Genomic DNA, 25,147 nt, shown 5'->3' on the forward strand with positions numbered 1-25,147 from the left:
ACTGAAGCTGAGAAAGACTGAGGTCTGCCAAGTCAGTCAGCTGCTGGGGATGCAGAAATGAAAATGTAAGGCCTCTGCCTTCATGGACTTCATAGTCCAATGGTGAAGCAGATATTTATGATTACAGGTAGAGACATCAATTAATTATTACAAAGTGCTTTGAAATGTACTGTAATAGATGTGTAAACACTGAAGTTTAGTAACACAAAGCATGGTGCCTGGAGGACCAGAGAGAGCACTGTAGAAATGACATTTGAACCAAACTTGGAAGAATGTGCAGCTCTCCAGATACAAAAAGGTGGGTGACATTTCAGGTTTCAGAGGCACATAGTATTAATTATAAATAGGAAAAGCAGTGATGCCATGTTTTTCTTTGAAACCATGGCTCACCTTCTGAGCTGACAGCCCAGCCTCAGGTGTGCTATATGGGAGGTTGGCTACAGGCTCTGCTGAAATGTTTCAAAATAAACTGATTTCCAGTAAGCCAGAGAAGGAAACACTTTAGACCAGTATTTGTTATAAAAATTCAGTCTCTCTCTTACTTCTTTAGTTTTCTCTCTCTCTTTTTCTCTTCCCTGTACCCTGCCCCAATCACAATATAAATCAACACAGACAGCAATGTGGGATTTGGCAGTAATTGCTATTAGTTTTGAATGAATACATACCAAGTCTTGGGCATTACAAAAGCTGTTGTGCTGTACATTACACTTTTTTAAGGATATCCTCGGGTATATTTGTGTTTTCTCTGTCTTACAGCCTATATCATACTGCTCTGCATAGAACTTTTGGAATATCCCACCAATAAGAATACTCTGGATCCTGTACAGACTTACTTGGCAAGGTATGGGTTATAGAGTCTTGCATATGTCTCTTCATAAATAAGGGTGAAATGTAGGTGCTGTTTACACACAAAACAGCTGAACACTGTCTCTAACTTGCTATAAATGATTAAAAGTACTGACAATTTTCCCTACTTATGTGGCATTTTTCTCATAGGTAAGTATACCCTCAGAGATGTTTGAGTACAAAGTTTATCCTTAAGCCATAAGAAATCTTAATAAGCAAAAGAAGGTTTATTACATAAAACATTATATTTAAGTTTCAGTAGAATTGTACCTGAACCTTTATAAACTCATTCTATTTCTTAAGCTCTGAAGAAGATGGATGGGTATTTCTATTGAATGCTCTTTCAGCTTAATATTTGTTGTAGGACAATTCAACTTAAATGTTTTTTCCACATGGCATTATTATCAGAAATAGCCCTATCTTTTTTGTACCCCAGGTCTTGCTGGTTCAGGACATAAAAAATATTTCATGTACTAAACCATGTCATTTTATCTATTGTAACTGAAAATCGACTAGTCTGGAGGGATCAGGTGAAAGCGAGCACAAATGTTTTTAAGCATGTCGCCCCACTAGCCTTCAGCGCTAGTGGAGACAGTATACAATGATGGCATATAAATTTTTTAAACCTTTTTTTATCCAGGTAATTTTATGTATATGTAATAAAACAATGAAAAAATATAAAATATATAGGGTAAGTGAGACATAGTCTTCTTCCCATTACTCCCAGCCATATAGCATCGTCTCCAGAGGCAATACCTTATCCAAATTTTCTCTATCCTACCAGAGCTATTATGCACCTATGTGATTGTATGTACATGACCATTGCTTTAATTTGACATAAGTGGTGGCAAATAATACACACTGTTTGGCACCCTGCTTTTTCATTTACTGTATCTTGGAGTTGTTGCATATCAGCTCATGTAGATCTGCCTCATTCCATTTAATTGCTGCTTAGGATCCCATTATTTCACTGGGAATGGGAGTGAAGGCATTTTTGAGCAAAATCTCAGAAATGATCAGATATTTTGTTCCTTAGCTTAGCCTATGTCTCTCTTTCATAGTTCTGTCTCTTTTCTAGGGATTCCTTTGCTGACACTATACTGCATCTCATTCTACTTTATTTCTAGTACCCTGAATTCTTTTGTCTTTTTATTCGGTCTGTTCCATTAACCATCAAATCTGGATCAACTGAAACATCTGCCTTCTTCACTACTACACCTAGACTGCTAACTGTTTGGGTGAGATGCATGTAATTTGGCTATTACGAACTTAGGTTTTCTAAGATCATTTAGAGACTCCATTATACTCAAAAATCATTTTATTTACACCCATCTAATTGTCTGCCTACTTCTAATATTGGCCATTCCACTAGCTGACTATATTTATAATCTTCTCTTTTTTAGCCTCTTAATTTTATTTTTTTTATGTTCCAAGAGTCATTGTTTATGCACCACACCCAGTGCTCCATGCAATATGTGCCCTCCTTAATACCCACCATGAGGCTCACCCATCCCCCCATCTCCCTCGCCTCCAAAACCCTCAGTTTGTTTCTCAGAATCCACAGTCTTTCATCTTTTGTCTCCCCCACCAATTTACTCCAATTCACTCTTCCTTTCCTTCTCCTAATGTCCTACATGTTATTCCTTATGCTCCACAAGTAAGTGAAACCATATGATAATTGACTCTCTCTGCTTGACTTATTTCACTCAGCATAATCTCCTTCAGTCCAGTCCATGTTGATACAAAAATTCGGTATTCATCCTTTCTGATGGAGACATAATACTACATTTTATATATGGACCATATCTTCTTTATCCATTCATCTCTTGAAGGACATCTTGGCTCTTTTCCACAGTTTGGTGACCGTGGCCATTGCTGCTATGAACATTTGGGTACATATGGCCCTTCTTTTCACTACATCTGTATCTTTGGGGTAAATACACAGTAAAATTGCAGGGTCATAGGGAAGCTCTATTTTTAATTTTTTAAGGAATGTCCACACTGTTTTTCCAAAGTGGCTGAACCAACTTAGATTCCCACCAACAGTGTAAGAGGGTTCCCCTTTCTCCACATCCTCTCCAACACTTATTGTTTCCTGTCCTGTTGATTTTGGCCATTCTAACTGGTGTAAGGTGGCATCTCAATGTGCTTTGATTTAAATTTCCCTGATGACTGGTGATGATGAACACTTTTTCATGTGTTCGTCTTACTTGTACCACCACAGGAAATGGCTTGGTCTCCCACTTCTTAGAGAAACACAGCTCACTAGCTAAGAACCCTCTTACTTCCTCTTTTAACCCTCAAAATTTCTACTTGAAATTCTCAGATGATCTCAAAACAAGAGTTTCCCTTTCATTATCCAGTGCTAATCTTACAATATATTCTTTATTCCCACTACCTCTCTACAATTTTTTAACTCTCTGGTATAAATAAATTCTTAAAAATGAAAATCCACTCTCTCCCCTTTATTCTCCTCCAGTGGTCATATCCCATTTCTTCCCAAATAGCATCCTTAAGAGAACAGGCCAAAGAATTGATATTGGTTCCACTATGTGATTTCCAGCCTGCTTGCCCATTCACTAAAGAATAGGTCCTGCCTCTACCACAACACTACTCCTGCTACTCCTGCTATGATCTCCAGAGAATGTCAAATTTCTAAGACTTTTGAACAGTCTTGGGCATCATCATACTTAAATTTTCTTCCACATTTGACCCTTGATTTGTCCTGAACCCCAACCCCTTCCAATAAAATTTCTGTTATTTTCACTATAATTTTTCTTCTTGTTTTCCTTTCCTTTTAAAAAGTAAACTATTCTGATTTCTTTCTGACATTAGGTCTTTAGGTCTACATTCCCCTAGGATTAAGTTCTCATCAAGCTTTTCTTTTCACTTTTTTCTGTTTTCTCTTATTATGGCATGAAATCTAAATTCTTTACTTTTTTAATTGAAGTGTACTTGACACACAATGTTACTTAGGTTCAGGTGTACATCAAAGAGGTTTCACGGCTCTATACATTATGCTGTGCTCACAAGTATAGCTACCATCTGTCACTGTACAATGCTACAACATTATAATATCATTGACTATATTCCCTATGCTGTACCTTTCATCCCCAAGACTTATTCATTCCATAACTGGAAGCCTGTGTACCTCCTACTCTCCTCTGCCCATTTTGCCTATCCCTCCAGCTACTCTCATTTGGCAACCATCAGTTTGTTCTCTGTATTAATGGATCTGTTTCTTATTTTTTAATTTGCTTTGTCTTTTTTTAATCTTTTATTTATTTATTCATTAGAGAGAGAGAGTCTGCACAGGTATAAGCAAGGCAGGGAGAACAGAAGGAGAAGCAGACTCCCCATTGAGCAGGGACCCCAATACGGGGCTCCATCCCAGGACCCCAAGATCATGACCTGAGTTAAAGGCAGACACTTAACTAACTGAGCCACCTAGGTGTCCCTGCTTTGTCTTTTAGAATTCACATATAAGTGAAATCATATAATACTTGTTTTTCTTTGATTTATTTTACTTACCATAATGCCCTCTTAAGTTTATCAGTGTTGTCACAAATGAAAATATCTAATTTCTTTTTTATGGGTGAGTAGTATTCCATTGTGTGTGTGTGTGTGTGTGTGTGTGTGTGTGTGTGTGTGTGTGTGTTTAGAATAAAGAAGATGTGGTGTATATATCTTCTTTATTCATTCATCTATGGATGGACACTTCGGTTGCTTCCATATTTTTACTATTGTAAACAATGCTGTGGTAAACATAGGGATGCATACATATTTTCAAATGAGTATTTTCATTCTCTTTGGGTAAATACCAGCGGTGATCCTTTATTTTAAAAACCTTGTTGCTTACCTTTTAGCTTCCTGACTCAATCATCTTCCTCTGCATCAAGCCAATGGCTAAGATGATGATGTGAAGGGAAGTGAAGGAGGAAGAAGATTTAACCTGAGCAATAGCATATTTCAAGGTACAGAGTTTCTTCTTTTCTTTTGTGGATGTTGTCATGAAGAATGTGAATTTTGGAAACACTGAATATATTCGTTAAGTAAAGATAGAGGGAAGTTGTTGCTTCTGTATCCCAAAGTATGAAAGGAACATATGGTCATCAGATGTAACAAGGAGGACTCCAGGTTCTTACTGTTTTCAACTTTTGAACCTGTCTTTTGTCCCAAACCATCAGGTCCCTTTTGCGTATTACCCACTCCCAGAATACACCCACACCACTTCCAAGACCATGTTTTTAGACTCATAGCTGTATCTTCTTTTTTTTTTTTTCAGTCTAGTCATTTGAAATAGAACTCCAATTTACAAAAGTTGTGAAGTATTTGGGGGTAATAATAGTGTCTGTTATTATTTGTCTATTCAGCTTTCTCAAACTTGAAGAAAATAAGCAATTTTATAAAAATATGTATTATCTTTACCAGCTACTGCTTGACTTTCCTCTTTAGTCATTCTGGAGCTCCAGACCCAGTTCAAGCTCCTTTCCTGCTGGGCCTGTGTGTATCCCCAGCTTTGGTCTCACATGCTGTAGACCATGTGCCCAGTTCCACTATTCCCTTTGCCAAATGTAGCCAGTTTTACAAATGAAATTATATACTTGAACCATATGAGTTTGGCTTGGTGATTGGCCCTGTGCATAGTCTACAATTTGGGTCAGACTTATGAACAGTTTGGTGAATTTGGCATCATCTTTGAGGAAGTGCGGATTGTCTTAAAATCCCAGAGAGAAAGCTTTAGGATCTCAGACATTCCATCTTTTGTGGGCTTCCAGAAAAGGCCACCCTCTGCTGGCATGGGAAAAAGGGCTTATTTTCAAACTATTCAAGTCATGTTGTGACTAGAAGTTGAAGTCTGGTACAAAACTATGAAAACTTAAAAGATAATTTGCACAGATCTTGGAATAAGCAGCTTCACTCTACTGTACAGTGACTCTGGGATGTAGGAAGATACTTCTAGTACCACCGAACCATAAATTTATGAGAGAGAGAATTTTATGAGAAGTTATTTGTATTCCTTAGAATAAATGTCATTTCTCAAATGTGAGAAAAGGGGCACCTGGGTGGCTCAGTGGTTTAAGCCTCTGCCTTCAGTTCAGTTCATGATCTCAGGGTCCTGGGATCAAGCCCGCATCGGGCTCTCTGCTCAGCGGGGAGCCTGCTTCCCCCACTCTCTCTGCCTGCCTCTGCCTACTTGTGATCTCTCTCTCTCTCTGTCAAATAAATAAATAAATAATCTAATAATAATAATAATAATAAAATAAAATAAAAAGTGAGAAAAAATAAGTCCAAGTTAGTTAGTTGAGGGAAGACAATGACCTGGTCCCTTTTATCAGTTGAAAGAGATTTGTAGGTTCCAAGGTATGTGATACATCTGTGCTGCTGCTTCTTGTTGGCTTCGGGAGGAATGAGACTTTCATTAGGATCTGAGTGCTAAGGCCTGAGAATTTTTTCCATCCCAGATTTTTAAAGAATCATAAAGCAGCTTGAAAGAAAGCCTCACTCACTTACCCTGAACCCTCCACTGAAAAATAAATAATTGAAACCATAACTGAGCATGATTAATGAAGATACATTATAATAATTTATTATACTGTTTTTGGAGGGCTGTTTTTCCTCCATTTTTTCTCATCTGTCTCCTATATTACCTCTACTACTACTCTGGAGACTAGGCAAAATGCAGATGTTAAGAACATAAAGATATCAAAAAGTTAGTTTTGGCTGAGTTAGCAGTGACCACATTACAGATCTCAGATTTTCCCTCCTTTCATGTGGCTTTTGGTAGGTTGGACAATAAATTTACTGGTATGAAGTTACTTCATATATGATCTAAACATGCTGCACTGGATAAAAGGGAGTAACTGTGGATAGGTCTGCAGGGAACTTCAAGATCAGACTCAAGTATGATGGAGGGAACTTCAAATTTAGATGATATTTTTCAAATCAGACAAATGCTTTGCTAAAGACATTAGTAAAATTCTTAAAACTAATAAGAGAAAGCCATCCTTGTGCCTAATTAGCACATACATTTTCATACAGAAGTCTTATAAAGCAATTATGTTTCATTAATGCTGGTTCTCTTCACCTGACTATATCTCTACATCTTGGTTGTGATACTGCCTTTTTAACATTAAAGAATCTTCTAACTGCATGACCTACTCCTTGTACTTATAAAGCCTAAAGCCTTAGTGTTTCAAAGTATTTAATTTCATACAGATGATCTAAATTCATCCTAAAACTGTGCTGAAATGGTGTTTCTTATTTAAAATGTTAAATTTCTTGTCTAACAAACAAGAGCTTTTGTAGTTTTATCTCAAAAGAGTGTATTTAGGGGCACTTGGGTGGCTCAGTGGGTTAAAGCCTCTGCCTTCAGCTCAGGTCATAATCCCAGGGTCCTGGGATGGAGCCCCGCATCAGTCTCTCTGCTCAGTAGGGAGCCTGTTTCCTCCTCTCTCTCTCTGCCTGCCTCTCTGCCTACTTGTGATCTCTGTCAAATAAATAAATAAAACCTCTTAAAAAAAAAAAAAAAAAGAGTGTGTTTAGAGCAATGACTCTCAACCTTGGCTTCACATTAGAAGCACCTGAGGAGCTTTAAAATATTTTGATGCCCAGGCTGTAGCCCAGACGACTTAAATCAGAATTTTAGGACATGGGGCGCCTGGGTGGCTCAGTGGGTTAAAGCCTCTGCCTTCGGCTCGGGTCGTGATCCCAGGGTCCTGGGATCGAGCCCCACATCGGGCTCTCTGCTCTGCAGGGAGCCTGCTTCCTCCTCTCTCTCTGCCTACCTCTCTGCCTACCTGTGATCTCTGTCTGTCAAATAAATAAATGAAATCTTTAAAAAAAAAAAAAAAAAGAATTTTAGGACATGGTACCTGTACTTTCCCTAGATGATTTCAATGTGTAGAAATCATCCTTAGATGATTTTAAGGTTGAGGCTACTGATTAGAAAGGTAGAACACTGTGATGAAAAGAGTAAGGGCTTTGAAATCAGCCAGTTCCTTGGTTGGCATTCCATTTCCAGCACTAAATTAATTCATTCGAAAATATTTAAATATCTAGGGGCACCTGGGTGGCTCAGTGGGTTAAGCCTCTGCCTTCAACTCAGGTCATGATCTCGGGGTCCTGGAATCGAGCCCCACATCGGGTTCTCTGCTCAGCAGGGAGCCTGCTTCCCCCTCTTTCTGCGTGCCTCTCTGCCTACTTGTGATCTCTGTCTGTCAAATAATAAATAAAATCTTTAAAAAAATTTTTTGAATATCTAGTAAAAAACCAAAATGCCTAATATACACTGGCACATTCAATATATGGGTGGAATTATTATAGGAATGAAAATATCTATTAATAAAAATATTTTATGAGCGGCCTTATACACATGTAGAAAACAGATGTGTTCGTTTAATAAGATTGTGTTTTAAGTGCCTTGCTATGCTTCACAGTTAAATTATGTATGCTGCATTCATAAGGATGATAAAGTCAAATAGACATACCTCTCCCACCTTTGAGTACTTTTAACACCTTGTACTTCCCTTAAACTGACTACTTTAATTTTACTTTGGATTATATACAAATTATCTTTAGCAATGCAGGGGAAAATTTCTTCTTTGGTACATACTAAACTGTAAGCTTCTTGAAAACAAAAATGTTTTCTTACTCATGCTGGCATCCTCTTAGCATGGTGTATCACTCTCCATAATGTTAGCAGGTGACCTCTTTTCTGAAACCAAGGTTATAAATAGGTTGTGTTATATTAGTTTGGCCATATTTAGGAGGTGATTAAAGATAGGATATTGGATGAATTATAAATTGCACATCCATTTGGGTGTGTGTGTGTATTTGGAAAGAAAGATTTGCTATTAAAGGAAACTGTGTTTAGCTTAGATTGTTCCTTGGCTCATGGTCTCTTGCAGTAGGCATTTTCCTGAGGGTTGTCAGAAGACTGATCTTGTGGGTGGTCTGCCATACTGAATTTGGGAACTAAGATCTCAGATCCAAGGCCCTCATCCCCCATAATGCCAGCAGACGGTACAGTCCATCAACGCCTAATTACTTCCTAATAGTTTGAACCCACAATCTTTTTTGGTTTGGTACCAGAATCAACTTCAGAAGATGTTGAAGAAAGAATGTCTGGAATTGGAAGCCTAAATATGTAGACTTTCCTTTGGGAGGTGATTGATCAGAAGAACATTTGTTATCCACAGTACTTGCAAATGACAACTTTGAAGATGAAAGGCTTTCTGACCTCAATGCAACCATTGTTGTCCACTAAAATTTCTGCCCTGAGTGCTTTCTGCCTTACCAACTATTTTTAATAAGAATTTGAGATGGAAATCAGTTAATTAAAAAGATATAGTCGTTTTAACTATCAATTGGCTGTACATCTAACCACACTGCCTCAGACTGCACTTGTAGCTAATGCCTCCACAGAACTGAATCTATGACATGTTCTAAAGTAACTTGGAGAAAACCTAAAACAAGGGTAGGGATTGTTTCTGAAAATCGTCTTTTAAAACAGAGAAAATATTTTTTTAAAGAGTTATAAAATACAAGAACATCCATAGGTTTTGCTTTTCTCTAATAAATTTATAGTCATGCAGAACATGATATAAAAATACTAGAAACTATAAATGGCTAAATTATTTTATTCTGCTATTAAAGGGAAATCACTCTCAACAAATTTTACATCCTAATTAATACCACAAACCCCATAACACCCATAAAGGCAAAAGCCATGTAAATCTATTTAGGAGGCAGAAGCAGAAAAATAGTGATAGGTAGATGGCAACTTCCTCCTTCTCTCAGTGCCCCTAAGGAAACATATTGGTTTCCTAAAGAGGGACTGACTAAATTTCTACTAATATGTATTAATTATTTTATTAAAGTTCTACTTAACAGAGTAATATGACTGTGTATAAAATTGCACTGAAATATTTCATCATTGCCAGAGGTGATCTCGGTCCTAATCAGTATCTACCCTAAGTATATATGAGCATTTTCTAATAAAACTATTGGGCTGGCAGAAAGGTCTACTAAAGATGGCGAAAGTTCCCTCCACAAGACCTGAGCTCGGACAGGAGAACAAAGGCCCAAGCAGGAATCTGAGACCCCCGCCCGGGGCTCCTGTGGACCAATGGGATCCCAACGAGCAGGCGGGATATCCAAATAAGGGAAACTTGCCAAAAGACCCCTGAGCTTTCCCCAAGACGCCTTAAAAGCCCCCTCCTCCCCGCCTTGGGCACGACTTCCGCCACTCTGCTTTCCAGAGTCGCGGAACCTCGCCCGAGGGTGCCCACCTCCTCCCGGCACAATTTTCCCTGCTCCCCCTCTCCTAAGCCCTGAAACTTCGCTGGAGAGTGTTTTTAATAAATCTTGCCTTGCACCCACTTTGCCTGGTGTTGTGTTTATCTTGCTGGAAAAACTTTACAAAAACTAAGTTAATTTTGAAAGGAAAAAGGTGGATTTAATTCTGTTTCTTAAAGTTAATTTAGAGAATAAAAATCCTTTACATCTGAAAAGTAATACTGATTGTCCTCAAATATTGTTAGTTTGGAGGTGTTACATGGAATAGGAGATACTGAAAAAGGAAGAAGGGAATCTGAAGTTTCCATACCACAAATATCAATCAATATTTAGAATTTGAATTGAATTTTGAATTCCAAAATAATCCTTCAATCAATATTTTCTGGTATATGTATCTCATATAAAGACAAGAGCCTGTTGAAAGAAGAACAACTTAATGGTACTTTCTCCCATCCCCACCCAAATACCTCTGTGAAGACCTATCCGTTCTTCACAGTGGTAATCAGACATCTCTTATGTACAAAGACTTTTGCATTCACATAACAAATTTCTCCTGGTTTTCCCCACTATTAATCAGCTACTCCTGATTTGCTGCTGTCAATCAAATATTGCGTCATTAATCCATTTACAATTAAAGTGTGATACATTTTGTAGTAAAATTTTGTTAAATCCAAAAGATCCTGTTTATCCCTGTGTGATAGGAAAACACCTGCTATTTAGAGGGTCATTCTAACTAAGACTAAGAACACCCCCACTTGGTATTGTAATGCAAATATTTTTTGAAAACCACAGTTTGAAAAACAAAACCCAATTAATGCTGTAACTGAGGAGTCACAAAGCAAAATGCAAGCTAATGCAAGCCACATTTTTTTCTAAAAGAGTTGGAAAATTCAATTAGAAGAATATTTTAAATGGTGTTTTAAGCTGTTTTAAGATCAGCCTTGGGTCTTCCTCTAGACTTTATAATATATATTTTGTAAACTATTTCATCTGTTCACCCTCAACTTTCCTCACATTTGGCACTGATTTAGACTATTTAGAATGGAATGGTTTCCCTTTCTTTAAACAGATCTTTCTCTTAGGGAAGTTCTACTGACCTCCCTTCCTAATTGGTAATAGATACTATGTAATTCTCAGTATTCTCCACCAAGAACTTTACTAGCATGATTGATCTTTTTAGTATTAATCTTCCCTTTACTCTGCTTTGTGATCTAGCTTATGATGGGGCAGTGCCTGAGAGAGCCATAGCACCGGTTTCTACAATAAAAATTTTCTCTTCTAGGGAAGTTTTCAAGTTCAACTTCTTACTGTTTTTATGAAGACAAAATATAGCTGACCCAAAGGTATTCTAATAGCACATCATGGGAAGACCAACTAGCCAAAAACATCATCTGATGTTCATTTGTTCCTTAGTTTAAGGAGAGAAAAGCAAATCACACCTTGTATGTAATGCCATAAATGTGCTTTCTTTGGTCAATTATGAAGAGTGGCACTGGATTTTAATATGTTGATCTTTGACTTTTGGGGGTGAGATTTTATAATTGTCTAATCATCTGGTTTTCTTCCAGTGTAATCATTTAATTAAAGTATAAAAACATAATGAAGGCAACATGGAAAGTACTAATATTAATATATAACATTTCTTGAATTTCAACATTACACTAAGAATTATACAAAGCACAAAATCAAAGTGCCTGCCAGTTAGCTTAGCATACATCTGCCAAATTTGTTAAGCAATTACAAAATTTCTTAAGACCTAGAAAGTGTCTTTATAACCAAAAAGATTTGGCTAATCCTTTCACCAAAATCTTTATCATTGATCTATTTTAATAGTAACTGCTGAGAAATACTACTTCCATTGTCTTAATACATGTGTCAGAGTGAACTGGAATAAATCTTCCTGTCAAATTAACAAGGTAGTGAGTGGTGGGGGTGGATAAAAAACCCTAACAAAAACTAATTTTAGGGGCATCTCGGTGGCTCAGTAAGTTAAGTGTCTGTCTTCATCTAGGTCATTATCCCAGGGTCCTGGGATCAAGTCCCACATCAAGCTCCCTGCTCAGTGGGGACCCTGCTTCTCTCTCTCTGACAAATAAATAAATAAAATCTTAAAAAAAAAAAAAACTAATTTTAATCTTAAAGGAGAAATTTTGTCTCATCCTAATAAACCTTTTGGCATAAGTCACTGTATGCTGCTGATGAGGGAGCAGGAAGCTGGCTGAGGACAAAGCAAAAGCTGGCACCTGGCACCCCCTCTCCACCTGCTCCCCTCCCCTTGGTAATGTGTGTGACATTCCTCAGGCACCCCTGACTGCCATAAGCGAGAAACAAATAGTTAACTTGCAGAGATCACAATCCTGTAAGACAGAGTCTCCCTTGGTTTACAAATGTCCTAGAGATCTGCAGACAAAGACGTTACCTAATCAATAGCACAATTTCCAGAGGCAAATAACTCAGTTCCACAAGCCCTAAATAAAGTTAAATTTCTTCTAAACCCAAATCTCACTAACAAAGACGCTTGATAGCAGAAATGCGAATGCTCCCCAAAAGAACATTGATCAAGCCGCAAGGCCTCCAGTTTGCCGGCACTTGTAGGCCCTCTTTAGCATATGAAAACTCCGTTGAAACCTTCCTTCCCCTCACCTTCCCCCAACCACAGGGTACATAACCTGCCATCCCTCACAACCCAGGGCAGCAGCTCTTCCTGTCCACGGGTCCTGTCCCCGTGCTTTAATAAACCACCATTTTGCACCAAAGATGTCTCAAGAATTCCTTCTTGGTTATCGGCTCCGGACCTCAGCCCGCCGAACCTCACCTACGTTCTAGAACTTCATCACTACTATATATTCCCTAGCTGAAACAGACTGTGAGCATTGTGCTGATTTTGAATTCTGTGGTGATTTCACTGGCCACATATTCACAAAAAGGGAAAGCCAATAGCTATTCTTACAAATAATTTATGAGCTTTTAAAGTACAGAAGTCCTTTATGACTAAATTGATCCCCTCCCCCAAAAGAAAAAGAAGGGTCGGGTAGTGGAAGTGGGGAAAGAGGCAGAGAAGTCAGTATGCATATGATACCTACTTTTCTTCACCATTCATTCTTCTTACTTCCCAACTTGACATCCACACTTACAGGGAAAACTCAAAAATCTCTTGTAACCTCCAGTTACCGAATCAAAAGGCTTTTACATAGTCTTTACTTTCTTACTTTTACTTAGTCCTTGTTTTCAAGGAGAATATGAAACAGTTGACACTGTTGATACTGTTGAACAGCCTCTTTTACTAGTTTTTCTTTCCAAGGCTTTGTGACACTGCTTTCTCCTCAGGTCCCATTGCCATCTTCTTTTAATATCCTTTACTACGTCCTTGACTTTTTCCACCCTCTAAATGGAGGCATTTCTATGGCTTCTAATATTGATATCTTAATTACTTTGTCTTCAGTGACTCCTTTTATTCTTGTATTCACCATATGAATTTAATTGTGAGGTCTAGTCCACACCTCTGTGATCTCCCTCTTGTCCCTCTACTCCAACCACACTGGACTTTTTGGCATATCTTGTATTTGTCAACCCAGCTCTCACCCCAGAGGTTTTGTATTTGATGCTCTCTTTACTGGGACTGTTCTTCCCCCAAGTATCTGAAATCTCCTTCAGCTCTCTGCTGAAATGTTGCCTTATAAGTGAGGCTATCCTATATCATCCCATGAAAATAATAATTCCTACTCTCCACACTCACTTTCCTATCTTATGTTTCTCTGTGCTATTCAACACTCCAGACATATACATTTTTTTGTTTGCTTATCAACTATCTCCACATCCTGTAATATTTACATCATAAAGGCTGGTATTTTGTGTGTTTTGTTCACTGCTATATTCTCAGTGCTTAGAACGGTGCCTGGCACACAATGGGCCTGTCAATATTTATTGCATGAATGAATGAGTTAGCAGACTTATAAGAAAGTCAAAACTCTTCATAGCTGATGCCATAGGGATGATGGCAGTGGGGCAACTTTGTGGGTCACATTTCAAAGTATGGTATGAAGATTTGTGTGGAAGTGATTTATGAAGGCACTTCTCTAGAGATAGAAGACTGAAATAATTAGGCAGGAGATAGCCCTGAAACTGACTCCAGTGCTTTTTCCTGGAAAGCCCCTTACTGGTGAGATAAATTAGTCAAACATCAGTTTTATAACAGTCTTGAGTTCAGCTGAATTAATTACTTTGTATAATCAACAATTTGAATTGTATTAATATGGCCAAACACAGTTTATTGAGAAAATCAGTGATGTATGGAAACCAAGTAAGATTGAAATTTCATGGTCTTGGCAGGTCATTTTTACCAAAAACCAAATGATATTCCACTACAAATCACAAAGGTTCTTATTTTGAATTTTCACTATATTCATATTGGACCCTTCTAAGACCAGCATATGGTCTCCCCATTATTTTTTATGTCCATGGGCCCATAAATCCCATTAAACAACAAAAAAAGTCTTCATAAAAATATTCTGTCAAAAGGCTTTCTGTTAACAAAACGAAGTTTTTTTACACTCCTGAAAATTTGTCGTAAAATTCAGAACTCTCTGAAGTCTAGTTAATTCACAGAACATTAGCTTGCTTTCAAGAAAGCAAATATCAAAGTGAGTTCAAAGTAAAATGTTCGGGCACAAGAGTATATAGCCATGTCAGAAAAGGCTTTATTTTAAAATACTTCCTTTGAGGAACATTTGTCTAGACATGTCTTCTTGCCTCATGTGAAATTAATAGCTTAAAAAGAACTCTGTGAATGGTTCCAAATGCAAACTTTAAAATTGTTGAAAAACTTAATAAGGATGCATTTCATTCCTGGTTTACCAAATACGGTTTTGACAATGCTTCCAACAGTCAAGATGGTTTCTAAAATGGAAAATGCCACATTATTTAATAATAATGGCACCCTAAAAGGAGGACTGTAAATGTTCTTTAAGAGATTACCTGCATAGACCATCTATTTGGTATTGAAAAAAAATAAGTTGATTAGAGTGTCCTTTGAGATCATTAATGAAGTAGAAAAAGGTCTTCTAAATTAGAAAAAGTCCTAAGTCAAAGAGAAAGTCTGAGCCTCTCCTCTATTAGCAAACAGAACCGTGCATCTATGCAAGAATTGGGTAAAATAGCATTGGTCTTTATGAAGTGGGCATCCACTTTGATGGAGAAAGTAGACTCTCTGAGATTCTACACACAGTCCTGTGTCTCAGATACTCTTGCATATCCTGTCTTATTCAGTCCTCAAAAACAATCTTGTCAGATAGAGATAATTATGTGTATATTACTGATTAAAAACAAACAAACAAACAAACAAAAAAAAAAAAAAACAAAAAAAACTTACAAGTGATTCAGAGACTTGTGGCCAAACTGGAATATGAACCTAGGTCTTATGACTCCATAGCCAGTATTCTTCCCCTAAATCACACTATCCCATGAGTCTATCCAGTTACCTGAGGCAGAAACGGTATTCACGATCTCTTGATCAAAAAAGTATCATGAGCACTGTCACAGATTTCAGTACTCCACCCACATTCCTTCAGAAACATCTCACGGAGATGTTTATATTCTCTCTGTCTATTCCAGATCCTATGGCTGTGTAACAAATTACCCCACAGTTCAGTGGCAGGAGACCAACCACTTATTATGCTCATGGATTCTGCAATTCAAGAGTTTGAACCAGGCATGGCAAGGACAGAATGGCCTCTGCCGATGATGTCTGGAGCATCAGCCAGAGGGCTGAGGGATGGAATCATTGGAAATCCACCTTGTCTGTGGTTGGTGCTGGCTACAGGTTTAGATCTTAGATGGAGCTGTCAGCCAGACCTCTCCATGTGGCCTGGGCTTCCTTATTACATGGTACGTCAGTTCTGAGGGCAAGACTAGCCCAAGAGGAGTCAAAATCAGTCGGGTATAACACCTTTTTAGAGCTAGCCTTGGAATCCATACAGTGTTAGTTCTGATGCATTTTATTCATTGGAAGTGAGTCATTAGGGCAAGCCCATATTTAAAAGAAGAAGAATTTGACTCTCTTTTGTGGGAAGAGTGTTGGAGACTTTGTGAAGATTTAAATTTTTTAAATTACCACAGTGCTCTTCCACCTGGCTTTGGAGTGCTTTTGCTTGCAAGAGCCTGCCCTGTGACTCTCCCCTGGAAGACTGCCCTCAGGTTCGAGTCACTTTGTTCGCAAGCCAGAAGGAACTGAAAGTTGACATGAGGAAACTCTATTTCACAGGGTGGAACATAACTCGCATTCTGATCCTGCAGATTCAAAAGAAGCTACCCTCCACAGAGCTTTGCTTAAAAACACACCCTTGTTTGGTTTCTTTTTTTTTTTTTTCCCCCTTAATACATTTTTGTAAACAAATTTTCAACTCATGGTCCTTTCCCTGGGAACTCAACGTATGACAGGGATGACTAACATATCTGCAAAATGATCCTGACTTTGAAAGGCAAATTCTAATGGTTACCATTTTTGCTGTTCCTATCTGCCCCCAGCATGTAGTACATAGTCATTTATTCTAAAGAGTTTTGCCAGGATTTATTAATTCACAGATTCTGACCATCAGAAAACATTTGGAAATGCTTTGTATTTTAAAATCTGAGCCTCTTTCGATTGCTGAGAGGTTTATCATGTACTTTTATTAAACTTTCTTCTCTACCTAATTTCTTAAAGACATATTCCCTTTGTAGTAGAGCTTTAGATTTCTCTGAGCAATTAATTGGACATTTTCCCAGTAATTGCTTTTGCATACAATATTTGTGCATTAAAGCAGAGAAAAAAACGTGTTCAATAGAATTTCCTTTGAAAGGCAGTCGATATAACATTACATTGTAGATACCATCACTAAAGGCAGAGATGCAGTCATATGTAGTGAATAAATATTTGTGGAAGAAACAGCACAAAGAAGGGTGAGAGAGCAGAAGGAAAAGGGAGAGTGAAAGAGCAAGGAGAGAAAATGGAGGAGAGAGTGAGGAGAGACAAGAAGGAAAAGTGGTAGCAAAGAAAAGGCGGCAGTATATTTTTCAGTGATTTCTTCATGGTGATCTCAGAATTTTTCATGAAATCTACAAATCATAATGTGGTTTATGTGTTTGGGTTTCCTGCAGAAGCAGGAATGGAGAAAAATTTTGTGTTAAGTCTGTGCAAGATGCTGAATCTAATTGATGTTGGAAGGAAAACCCAAGATCCACTAGATGTTTGTCAGATACTTGCAGAGGTCACTTGGAGGCCGCTGGACATTCCAGGTTCTGAAACTGGGGGTTTGGCACACTCTGTAAGGGTCAGGGCAGTCCCAAGTGGCATCTGGGTTACATTTGTTTTTTTCCCAGTGAAAGGATAAGAGCAAAATGCCTTGTCATCACTGGGAACCGCAGAGTAGCCTGGCATAATGGTAGACTTTTTAATCTACTTTATGAAGGTGGTTCAATATGGATGTCTCTCAGGATTGTTGCCTTCAAATTTTTAATTTAATGAAAACCTATGGCAACTCACAATTTCTACTTAAACTAGCACTTGTGATGACTGAGAAGTTTTCCCAAACTAAATTTTCTAGAATCTTCATTATTAAGTGGCAGTTTTTATAGAATAGATTGAGAATATTCCCTATCTTTGGGTGCTTTCAGAAATATCTAGAAGGCAGGTTAGATCATGTTGCTTTGCACATTTTTAATGAAATCTAGGTTTTACTTGCCAGTGACTCCAAAACAAACCCCTGAACTACCAATACTTCATATTTCTAACAGCAATGTAGAAGCAGTGTGGAATTAGAAGTTAAATTCAGAGACATTTCATTTTGGTGATATCAGTCTACCAGTCAGAGTTCCAAAGGAAACAAATGACACGGTCAAAGGGGTTGAATTGAATAAATTTTGGGAAAGATTATTTGCAGAGGTGTAAGCAGGGCCAGGGCAACCAGAAAGGTGTGATTGAAATACATGGGGACTATTAACAACAAGAAACCATGTAACTATGAGGCCTAAAGGGTCAACAACAGACAGCAGTTCTACCAACAGAGGCTGATGAGAACTGAAACTGTGGGAAAAGACTACCTGAGAGAAACTGTGGCCTTAGGGGCTCAACAACTACCAGAACTATAGTACATTACGGAGAGAACAAGAGGAATGACTATCCCAACTTTTCTCCAGTCTTACACTGGTGCTGCTCATTGGCAAAACCTGAAAGAAAGCCAGAGAATAAAGGATTGTGGTTAACTACTCCATAAAGGTCAACATCCCAAGTACAAAATAAGGCAGAAGAGCTGAGAAATTAGGGTAGGGAGACATTTGCTGGCAAATGGAAAATAACCAATATATCAAGTTTCGAATATCATTAGAATTGCCTGTGTTGCTTTTTTCCAATACAGGAGGAAACTCTCATTTCTTTTAAAGTTACCAACTACTTTTAACCCACCTGAACTTTGCCAGGTTGAAATAAACATGAAACTACAGAACAAAATTGGAGAGAAATATATTGTTAGGGGGAAAAATCCCAAAATAACTTACAGACTTCGAAGCTCCTAACTGACTTGAAGCTTCAGAAGTGGAAATAACATGCAAACAGAAAATGAATGCAGGGTAAAGTTCTAACTCTATCTAGAACCCAAAACCTAAGGCTCCAGTCAGATTTGGGAGGGACCTCAGAATACATCATCCATCTCCCTTGTTCTCCATGAGACAGAGTGATCTGAGTATGTCACACAACTGGAGCTATTGAATTTTAACAGCTCTTATGTCAAGCTTAGTAAAGGAATACTCTCACCTCAAAATGCAGACATGGATAAGTTTAAAATTCCTACATGAAGTACTTCGGGCACCTTATACAATAAAATACTGAGATATGTTATTTTAAGAAAATGGAGACATTTTTGTTATCAGAAGAATCTCATTTTTTTTTTCAGAAGAATGGTTACATTAGGTGAGAGTTATAAACATTTTTCTCTTTTTTTTTTTAGCATAATATTTTTAAATTTACTGCTGGTTTCCAAACTTCTTTCTTACCTTACCACCTCACTCCCATGTAGTTAAATTATATTGATCATTACTAGAGTGACTATATAAATTTATCTCCTAAGCCAGGACATTCTTGAAAGTAAAAGAGGTTGCTAATATTATTAAGATTCTTTAATTTTTGAGATTTTTGTTGACTGAAAAATAAATTTTATACAATTGGTAGAACTACAAAGTGGTTCTAGTCCCAAACTATTTCCAAAATCAAAGTTCTAGTTTCAAAAGGTGAAAATAATATATCCATGCATGTTAAAGCAAAAAATTTTTAGAAACTGTCTATTGTTTGTCAAACATCAAAAATTACATCAACAGAATAATTATTCTCAATTCAGTCAATATACTTTAATCTGTTTCTCTATTATTGTGTCTCTGACTTTTTTTGAAGAGTGTGTTTTAATATGGCCTTAATTTTTTAAGAAAAAAAAAAGCTCTTTTATAAAATTGTTTGGTCATGTCTTCAAAACTACATTGAATTTGAAATTGTTAAACTCATAAATTGACATTTGTCCGTGTAAGAAGCTTACTTAAATGCCAGTATTAATAATAATGCTTCATTAAGAAATTAGAAATCTAAAATGCTAAACCAGAAGTGATGCTGGAACTAAAGGTATAAACTAAGACTTACAGACACCCTGTATTTGCTGGAAGGTATAATTCATCGAACTTAAGATAATCAAAATGACAAATACACAGATATTCCTTGCTCTTTTGACCATATCTACACATTAAATCCATGTGCAAATGGGAGTCCTTTTATTGTTATTATAATGATGATCATTAATACTTGATCAAATATGTTTGAAAAAAAATAGAACAGCTCTAAATAGTATGTCATCAGGGAAATACACACTAAAATGATGATGAGATACCACTATATGCCTATTAGAATGGCCAAAATCTGAAACACTGACAAAACTAAATACTAGCGAGGATGTAGAGCAACAGGAACTCTCATACTTTGCTGGTGGGAATGCAAAATGGTATAGCCATTTTCAAAAACAGTTTGGTGGGGGGTTTTTTTGTTGTTTTTTTGTTTTGTTTTTTACAAAATTTAAAAATCCTTACTATACGATGCAGCAAATGTACTTCTTAGTATTTACCTAAAGGAACTGAAAACTTATATCCACACGAAAACCTACACACAGATGTTTATAGCAGTTTTGTTCATAACTGCGAAAGCTTGGAAACAAATAAGATGCTTTTTAGTGGAGGAATGGGTAAACTGTAGTACATCCAGACAACGAAATATTATTTAGCACTAAAAATAAATGATCTATCAATCCATGGAAAGACAAAAGGAAACCTTAAATGCACATTACTAAGTGAAAGAAACCAATCTGAAAAGGCTATATACTAAATTACATTCTGGAAAAGGCTAACCTATGAAGATAGTAAAAAGATCACTGGTTGCCAGAGCACAGAGGATTTTTGGAGCAGTGAAAATACACTGTACAATATTATAATGATGCATATATTTCATTATACATTTGTTTAAATCCATAGAATGTACAACATCAAGAGTGAATACTAATTATGGACTTTAGGTGATTATGAGATGTCTATGTAGAGTCATTCTTGGGGAAAGAAAAGTGCCGTTCTGATGAGTGATAATGGGGAAGCCTATGCATGTGTGTGGGCAGCAAGTATATGAGAAATCTCAGTACCTCCCTTTGAATTGTTGCAAACCTAAAACTGTTCTAAAAAAATTAAGTCTTTTGGGTGGCTCAGTCAGTTGAGTGACTGCCTTCAGCTCAGGTCATGATCTTGGAATCCTCGGATCCTATGCCATACTGGGCTCCCTGCTCAGCAGGGAGTCTGCTTCTCCCTCTGACCCTTCCCCCCTCTCATGCTCTCTCTCTCATTCTTTCTCTTTCAAATAAACAAATAAAATTTTTAAAAAAAAACTTTCATGGAGCTTGAGTATATATTCCCTGCTGAATTCGGTGTCTGAAGGCTCTGTATTCCTAGTCAATAGAACTCTCTGACCTTATATAATTAGGAACTCAGGGGTCAATCACTAACCAGACTGCCACAGACTAATGTACTCTACATTTCTGGTATCCTGTTCAGTAATAATTAAAGACTGTATTTGTCTATATCAGTATTTTCAGAGTATAAAATTTCTCAGGTAATCAAAGAAAGAGGTAAGCTGAAAATCAATTAGATATGAAACATGAAAAGTTGGATAGGGAAGATTTGATTTCTGTTGATCTCACGGCCTCTTTAAGCTTTGCCAGTATATAAACCTACCCTCACATGGTTCCCACTACAATAGGAATATTCTCTACAGATGTTTTAAATTTTCTAAGAGCAAGAAAGAGAAAGACATTGCGAGGAAGGGAAAGACATTAAAAAGTGGAGATGAGAAGGTTCCAAAGATGAAGTAGGCTACCTTCTAAATTTTTCTCAAGGACTCATTGTTGAGCTCTGATGTTATGGACTGCTCACCGTAGTATTAATCCAAACTGGGAAAATAAATCCTCCAGAGACTGACTTGACCTATTTTAGGTGTATTGTTTCAACTTCACATTTTCATATTCTGAGTTTCTGGTGTAGTTGTTTCTGTAGGGAAGCCCATAAGAGATTTTAGCATCTGAACTTTTAGCATCAAAGTTCATATAAATACCTTTTTATGTAAAACAAACCAACAAACAAACAAACAAAAACAAACAGACAAAAAAAAACTCATATAAATGGTTACATGCTCCAAGATGGAATTCTTAGTATTTCTAAAATATTCTCCTTTAATGATAGTTATCTTTTTTTTTTTTTTTTTTTTTAAGAGGTGGAGAGGCGCAGAGGGAGAGGGGAAAGAGAGAATCCCAAGCAAACTCCACACCCAGCTCAGAGCCTGACATAGGGCTCGGTCTCACAACCCTGAGATCTTGACCTGAGCTGAAATCAAGAGTCAAATGATTAACTGACTGATCCACCCAGGTGCCCCTATAATATTCATCTTTTACTGAGGTACAAATGAGGAAAAATCATTCTCATTGCCTTACCTGTTCCCATTCTCCTAAGTAGTTGTTTTTCTGCTGAAATGAACGGAATTCTACAAATTCCCGAGTCTTTCAAAATAATACAGTTGTTTTTTTTTTAAGTCAACTAGTCAACACATAGTACATCATTAGTTTTTGATGGAATGTTCAGTGATTAATTAGTTGCATATAACACCCATTTATATGACAGACACATCTTTTCCTTAAACTGACCAAGCATTTTCATTTACTCAATGGGAAAATATAAATATAAGTGTGTAGGGAAATATTACTTGCTTTCAGATTAGGAACATTAGGAATTGCTCAAAACAATTTTAGATCCTCTTGAATTGATTTTATTGTCCTTTCATCTGCCTCACACTTTAGTGGAAATATTTTCTCTAAGAGCCTTACTGACTATGCTGATTCCTCCGAAAAAGCTTTTTCCAAGTATCTTTTCATTATTGATTTCTAATTTAATTTTCTTATTGTTGGAGACTATGCTTGGTTTGATCTCAGTCTTTTAAAATTTGTTGAGACTTGTTTTATGGCCCAGAATATGGGCCATAAGAACATAAAATTCTTCTTCTTCTATAGAATGTCTAAGTATGAAATAGGTCAATATGGTTGATAGTGTTGTTCACATCTTTATAATCTCACTCATTTCATGTATGTATGTTCGAGTAATTGCTGAGAAAAGAGAGTTGAAACCTGCAACTAACACTGTAGATTTGTCTAATTTCTACTTTCAGGTTTGTCATTTTTTTACTTCATGAATTTTGAAGCTCTGTTATGCGGGATATACACATTTAGAATTACTACCTTTCCTGGCCCATTTTTAATTGACCTATTTATCATTGTGAAAGATATCTCTTATCTCTGATAACATACATTATTAGAAATTTATTATTGTCTAATGTTAAAATAGCCATTCCAGCTTTCTTTCTACTAGTTGCTCATGGCATCTATATAGCCATCATCTTACTTTAAATTTCTCTGTGACCTTATGTTAGAAGTGGTTTACTTATAGACAGATGTGGCAGAATCTTGCTATTTTATCCATAATTACAACCACTGCCCTTTACTTGGAGTAGTTAGGCCATATCATGGCAAGTTTGGGGCCCTTATTTTTTAAAATATTTTTTTAGCTCACTTTCCCCCTCCTTTCATAACACATACTTCAATTATGATAGACCCCTTTACGTTATTCCTCAAGACACTGAGGCTCTATTTATCTTATATTTATATATATTTTTATATTTATATTTTTAGTCTTTTTCTCTGTTAGGTATTTTTAATTTTTGTTTATTTCATCATGAATAAAAATAAACACTTTTTTAAATGGTTAAGGATTTTTTATTAGAGAGTCTCTGTTTGTATCCTTTATTATTTAATTAAATTGCTTGTCTTTCCTTGTACATTTAAGAAATTAGTCCATTCATTTACATTGAAAATATTTATATTCATTCCTTATTTATTTTACTTGTAGAATATGTATGTATATATCCATACAGAAGTTACAAATTTTTTAACATATTGTATTCAAATTGATTATTTTCCTTTATGAATTTTTTGTTTTGCATTCTACCTAGAAAGGCCTATTTCATTTATAAGAAATAAAACAGTCTCGTTTACTTTCTCAGATTTGGGTTTTTTTTTTTTAAATTTTGAAGCTTAAAATTTTGATTTATCTGGAATTTAGATTTGAAAAGTGAAGTAGCAAGACTTTTTCCTATATACATAGTGCTTACTGGATTTCTAATACTGCTTACTGGATAATCCATCTTTCTACCCACAGATCACACTTATCACCTGAATCAGGATTAGGTTCACCTGTGAGTTAGATACTAAAAATAAAAGTGACATACACAAGAAAAAGTGTACTTCTACTTTACAGTGGAGGCCGATAGCTTGGTGTTTATATAGTAGCTCTACTCCATTAAATCCTCAGAGGCACATGCTATCTCATTGACCAGTACCTCTAAAATATGGGGCTTTAGGGTCCAAATCAAATGTGAGTCTAAATGTGGTGCTGTTTGGTTCACATCGGTTTCATTTGTATGCTGAGCAACAGGATGAAGGATATGATGAAGAAGAAAACAAGAAAAAGCTGTAGAAATAAATTATTTTTAAGTCCATTTTCCGAAAGCTGTTACATAACACTTCAGCTTAAATGTTGTTGGCCAAAAATTATTCTTAGCTACACATATTGCAAAAGATGCTGGAAAAAGTATTCTTCATTTTGAGCATGGATTTGCCCACCTAAAAATGACAGAACTATGGGAAAAGTCAACAAAAGACTATTAGGGGCAAACTGGTAGTCTCTGCCAAACTCCCCATTATGGTTCCATCAATCCCAATAGATCCTTCATATCTAGATTCTTGCATTTTACTGCCCTCACTATGAGTTTTCCCTGTGTCAGTGCTATTCTGTTCTAATTAACACATACTTACTGCCTTTGTATCAGTTAAGAGTAGGCCCCCTCTCCCCCCCAACTAATTTTTTGGATTTGTATTGAACAATCCATAGTAATGTGAAATTTTTATATACAGAATTTTTATTTAAAAGATATTCAGTGCTTTGAAGGAAAATACCTTAATAAATTTCCTAAGAGTTACCCAAGTCACTGCTAAACATCAGAAAAGAAGGTTACCACTGCATAACAAGAAGACTGTGGACTTTGGAAGGGAAAATTCAATCTGAGAGGGACTGAATAGAAAGGATTTACATTGATGGGATATAAATCCTTCTTTTGCATGCTGTTCTTCTGATTTTAGTTTAAGTCTGCTGAATATACTAATTCTTCAAGAGACAGATTTCAGTTGTGAAAACTAAAGAGGAGCTGAGTATCAAAGTGAGATCAGTATGCTGTAGAAAAAAAACGAAAACAAAAACAAAAAACAAAAAAACCTGCTCAAAGATATAGGGACCCAAAACAAAAACTTCATGGGATATAGATCCCAGACATTTACAGAAATCTTAGGAAGGG

General features: G+C 36.6%; 1 pseudogene; it reads left to right on the top strand.

The window, feature by feature from the left end:
• Nucleotides 1-246: 246 nt before the first annotated feature.
• LOC116587258 overlaps nt 247-25,147 on the top strand; it is a 49,492-nt pseudogene continuing 24,591 nt past the window's right edge.

This window comes from Mustela erminea, chromosome 3 (assembly GCF_009829155.1).
Source record: "Mustela erminea isolate mMusErm1 chromosome 3, mMusErm1.Pri, whole genome shotgun sequence".
Lineage (NCBI taxonomy): Eukaryota > Metazoa > Chordata > Mammalia > Carnivora > Mustelidae > Mustela > Mustela erminea.